We start from the raw sequence: 6000 nt of genomic DNA on the forward strand, positions 1-6000 counted from the left end.
TAAGGGGAAAATATACCTGTAACTTGAGCCTTATCTTTGTACAGTGAATTTCACATTTCTATATGTCAACATCCTGATTGTTTTGTATGTTGATATGATGGCAGGAATCCCAAATAAAATTACACTGGAGAAAAGCTCTCTGTAGTTATGACAGTTCTTATGGGGAAAAAGTATCTATAAATAATACTTTTTGTCACAAAGTACTTGGAATATAATATAGTACAATTTCTTGCGACTCTTACTGTGTTTTCAGTATGATTTTCTTTATTCATCAGCTGGTGAGACACTAAAAAGTACTTTAGAAGAGAATGCTATTAACACGGCTTCAGGCTCATTTGCCAAGAGATTGTTGGTTTGCCTGGTTACCACAAAGGAGTGAGTCAGAGTCCTGAGAAACAATTGTTGCACACAGTAAAAACTGAGGGGCTGGTTTTACAGACAGGTCCTGGCAGTGGACACACAGCTGCAACCTTTTAGAGGCAGCTCTTGCTAGATTTTTATGTAGGAAAAGCTGTGCTTTCTTCCATTGAGCTGGTTTGGAACTCTGAGAGAACAAAAGTGTTTGGTAAGAAATGTACAGTCAATTGCAATGAAGCAATTGATTATAATTCTGGGGAGCTAGGAGATATAGAAGCTACTTCCTCAACACATAAAACCTTTTGATGAAGATATTACTGTACTGTATAGAAAGTGCCAAGATCTAAATAGACTAGCAATTTCAAACATAAAATCCAGGACTATAGTACAGGTAGACCTATTTATTCAGTTAAAAGGATGTTGGTTGTAATACTGCCTTCAAAAGAGGTTGTGTTGCTTCTTTAACATAAGAATAAAATATATCCTCCTTAACATTGTTTGTATTCTGAAGTCTCTACTATAATTATGAAACTAGCATTGTGAAACAAAGCACTTTTACTTTGGTTAGAAACTCAACATTTGCCATAGCTTTTTCTGTATCATCACACAAATTTCTCTAAAATTACAACTCGCTGAAATGTCATGGCAGAGGTGCATTTGAAGAAATCAGGCTACATTTTTTGGTGCTAATGGTCACTGTAGGTCCTTGACAATAGGCAGATCAGCCAAACTGGAGATCACAAACACCAGAAGGTGAGAAACTTCATCTGGAAATCAAGGTATATTTCTTAACATTTTGTTTGGTTTTGTTTGCTTTTGTTGCTGTCCTGGTTTGAAAGACAGGTGTTTGCTAAGGAAAGCAGAAGCTTCCCTTTGGCCTGAAAAAAAAAAAAAAGTGATTCTTCCGATTATTAAAATTTTGGAATTAAGAGAGCTCTCAGGCAAAGATATGGGGGTAGGAATAACAGTTCTTTACTAGTATATCTAACAAGACAAACAAGAACAACAACAGCTATGAAATTAGCCACAAACAGAACAGTAACTCAGTCCCAGTCCCTTTCTGGCTGCAGGCACCTTTTCCCTGAGCTGCAGTTCCCGGTGCTGGGGGCGGGCAGGTCCTGCAGAGCTGCAGGAGGGCTGGGGGTGATGGCAGCGCTGTCCCAGGGGGAGAGAGAGATGGAGAGAGAGAGCCCTCTGCTCACGGTGTGGGTCCTGGTGCTCAGCAGAGTGCTGGATGGTGGCAGGTTACAGCGAGAAGGCAGCAGGGCAGGGTCCGATGGTGGTTTCCTGACGCTGGGATGAGACAGAGAGGCAGGAGGCGGCGATCGTCCTTCTCGTCCGAACTCCACGGGGGAAATGGGCCGAGGCCCAGCCTTCCGCTTCCTCTTCTGGCTGTTTGAATCTCGCGGGGTTTCCCTCTTCTCTCTCCTCTCCCTTGTCACCAGGGCCCAGTCAACAGGTATCTTAGCATGACAATGGGGAAAATTCCACAGAGGGAAAAGGGAGAGAACCAACCCCCAACATTATCCACCCCGAATTTTCCCATACCATCATGCTAAATCAAATTAAAATCTTCAAATTATAGACATCCATACAGTTACAGATACAGGCACAGTATCATAGGTAGTTCACCCTAAAACAAGGTCTCCTTGGGGTATGCATCGGGTCTCTCCATCCCTTTGCATGATCCACCAGGTACACCCTGGCCCTTGAGCAAAAACCACCCCACGAATTGGATTGTCTTTGCTGGAGGCAGATTTCACCCAAACAGTTTTTCCTAGCATACCTCTCATGTGCACCACTGGAACCTTGTCTCCATCTGGTGTTCTCAAGGGCTCAGACTGGGCAGGGCCTGCTCGATTAGTGGAACCTTGGGTGTTCACTAACCATGTGGCCTTTGGTAGATTAATCTCCCAGTTCTTGAAAGTCCCCCCACCCAGTGCCTTCAAGGTGGTTTTAAGCAGCCCATTGCACCGTTCCACTTTCCCAGCCGCTGGTGTGTGATAAGGAATGTGGTACACCCACTCGATGCCGTGTTCTCTGGCCCAGGTGTTTATGAGGCTGTTCTTGAAATGAGTCCCATTGCCTGACTCAGTTCTCTCAGGGGTACCATGTCTCCAAAGGACTTGTTTTTCCAGGCCCAGGATGGTGTTGCAGGCAGTGGCGTGAGGCACAGGGTAGGTCTCCATCCATCCAGTGGTGGCTTCCACCATGGTCAGCACGTAGCGCTTGCCTTGGCGTGTCTGAGGCAGTGTGATGTAGTCAATCTGCCAGGCCTCCCCATACTTATATTTGGACCACCGCCCCCCATACCAGAGGGGCTTCACTCGCTTGGCTTGCTTGATGGCAGCACACGTCTCACAGTCATGGATAACCTGGGAAATACTGTCCATGGTGAGATCCACCCCTCGGTCTCGTGCCCACTTACAGGTAGCATCTCTGCCTTGGTGACCTGAGACATCGTGGGCCCATCGAGCCAGGAACAACTCTCCCTTGTGTTGCCAGTCTAAGTCTATCTGTGACACCTCTATCCTTGCAGCCTGATCTACTTGCTCATTGTGTTGATGCTCCTCATTAGCCCGACTCTTGGGGACATGGGCATCTACATGACGGACCTTTACGGGTAGCTTCTTTACTCGACTGGCAATGTCTTTCCACTCATCAGCAGCCCAGATTGGTTTTCCCCTATGTTCCCAGTTAGCTTTTTTCCATCCTTCCAGCCAACCCCACAGAGCATTGGCTACCATCCATGAATCAGTGTAAAGGTAAAGCTTTGGCCACTTCTCTCTTTCAGCAATGTTCAGGGCCAGCTGAATGGCTCTGAGTTCAGCAAGTTGACTTGATCCACCTTCTCCTTCAGTAGCTTGTGCAACCTGTCGTGTGGGGCTCCATACGGCTGCTTTCCACTTCCGGTTCATCCCCACGATGCGACAGGAACCGTCAGTGAAAAGCGCATAGCGAGTTTCATCTGCTGGCAGTTGGTTGTATGGTGGGGCTTCATCAGCCCGGGTCACTTGTTCTTGCTCCTCTTCATCGGCAAGACCAAAATTTTCACCTTCTGGCCAGTTTGTAATTATTTCCAAAATCCCAGGGCGATTTGGGTTTCTGATACGGGCGCGCTGTGTGATGAGGGCAATCCACTTGCTCCATGTGGCATCGGTGGCGTGGTGGGTAGAGGGGACCTTCCCTTTAAACATCCACCCCAGCACCAGTAGTCGGGGTGCCAGAAGGAGCTGTGCTTCTGTGCCAATCACCTCTGAGGCAGCTTGAACTCCTTCATAAGCAGCCAAGATCTCCTTCTCTGTTGGGGTGTAGTTGGCTTCAGACCCTCTGTAACTTCGGCTCCAGAATCCCAGAGGTCAGCCTCGGGTCTCACCAGGTACCTTCTGCCAAAGGCTCCAGGACAAGCCCTTGTTCCCAGCTGCAGAGTAGAGCACATCCTTCACCTCTGGTCCCGTCCTGACTGGGCCGAGGGCTACAGCATGAGCGATCTCCTGCTTGATCTGGGCAAAGGCTTGCTGCTGCTCAGGACCCCAGTGGAATTCGTTCTTCTTCCGGGTGACCAGGTAGAGAGGGCTCACGATCTGGCTGTACTCAGGAATGTGCATTCTCCAAAAGCCTATGGCACCTAGGAAAGCTTGTGTTTCCTTCTTGTTGGTTGGTGGAGACATCGTGGTGACCTTATTGATGACCTCAGTGGGGATTTGGCGCTGCCCGTCTTGCCACTTTACTCCCAGGAACTGGATCTCTCGGGCAGGACCTTTGACTTTGCTCCTCTTGATGGCGAAACTGGCTCCCAGCAGAATCTGGATGATCTTCTCTCCTTTCTCAAATACTTCCATTGCCGTGTTCCCCCACACAATGATGTCATCGATGTATTGCAGATGTTCTGGAGCTTCACCCTTTTCCAGTGCAGCCTGGATCAGTCCATGGCAGATGGTGGGGCTGTGTTTCCACCCCGGGGCAGTCGGTTCCAGGTGTACTGCACGCCCCTCCAGGTGAAAGCAAACTGAGGCCTGCACTCTGCTGCCAGAGGAATGGAGAAAAATGCAGTGGCAATGTCAATGGTGGCGTACCACTTTGCTGCCTTGGACTCCAGCTCGTACTGGAGTTCCAGCATGTCCGGCACGGCAGCGCTCAGCAGTGGAGTCACTTCATTCAATGCATGATAGTCCACAGTCAATCTCCATTCTCTGTCAGACTTGTGCACAGGCCAGATGGGGCTGTTGAAGGGTGAGTGGGTTTTGCTGACCACCCCTTGGCCCTCCAGCTCACGGATCATCTTGTGGATGGGAATCACGGCATCTCGATTTGTCCTGTACTGCCTGTGGTGCACTGTGGAGGTGGCAATTGGCACTTGCTGCTCCTTCACCTTCAGGAGTCCCACTGCAGATGGGTTCTCTGACAGTCCAAGCAAGGTGTTCAATTGCTTAATGTTTTCTGCCTCTACAGCAGCTATTCCAAAAGCCCACCTGAGTCCCTTTGGGTCTTTGTAATAGCCATTCCTGAGGAAGTCTATGCCTAGAATACACGGTGCCTCTGGGCCAGTCACAATTGGATGCTTCTGCCACTCCTTCCCAGTCAGGCTCACCTCAGCCTCCAGCAAAGTCAATTCCTGTGATCCCCCTGTCACCCCAGCAATAGAAACAGGCTCTTCCCCCACATGTTCTGATGGTATTAGGGTGACCTGTGAACCAGTATCAACTAATGCCCTATGTTTTTGTGGCTCTGATGTGCCAGGCCATCGGATCCACACTGTCCAAAAGACCCGGTTTTCCCGTGCCTCTCCCTGGCTAGAGGCAGGGCCTCTCTAGCACTGGTTATTATTTCCTTCCTGGGCATACATGTTGGAGATTCCCTCAAGGGGATCTGACAAATCATCCTCCCTTTTGTAATACCCTGCATCTTGGTTATGGGAAGTTGAGGCTACCTTCACTTTAGTGGTGCTCCTTTGGTTAGTGTTTCCCTCCCTGAGCTGACGCACCCGTGCTGCCAGGGCAGAAGTGGGTTTCCCATCCCACCTCCTCAAATCTTCCCCATGGTCACGCAGAATGAACCACAGGTCAGCTCGTGGGGTGTATCCTCTCTCCCTAGCTGGGGGATGTTGGGCTCTAACTCTGGCATCTGTGACTTGCACTGGTGCTGCATTGACCTTCCTCATCTCCTCCCTCACCCCTCTTATCTCCTCCTTGAACTCCTCTCTGAGTTCCCTAATCACAGCAGAGACCTGAGCCTGCATGGGGCCATTCATTATACTCTCAAAATTTCTGAGCTTATCGGCAACAGAACCCACTGTCTCGTGGTTGGTGTCAGCATTAATGGCTGCAATGAATGTGGTGTATTGAGATGGCCCCAGGTGTGCCAGATTCCACAACATCTGCCCTGTGTACCTGACCTTGTCGGGGTCATTGTCATGTTGTCCACCCCTCCCAAAGAGTACTTCCAGTATTGCTACTTCTCTCAGCTGTTGGATCCCCAACTCAGCGGTTTTCCAGCGCATTCTATGGTGGTGCTCCTGCATTCTCTCTCTATAGACAAACCTCTCTCTTACACTCATTAAAAGCCGCTCCCAGAGGGAAAGGGGGCCTGGTTCCCTTACGAATATGTGATCCACACCTGAGTCCTGGGTCAGGGGTCCCAAAT

This window comes from Cinclus cinclus, chromosome Z (assembly GCF_963662255.1).
Source record: "Cinclus cinclus chromosome Z, bCinCin1.1, whole genome shotgun sequence".
NCBI classification, from domain to species: Eukaryota; Metazoa; Chordata; class Aves; order Passeriformes; family Cinclidae; genus Cinclus; species Cinclus cinclus.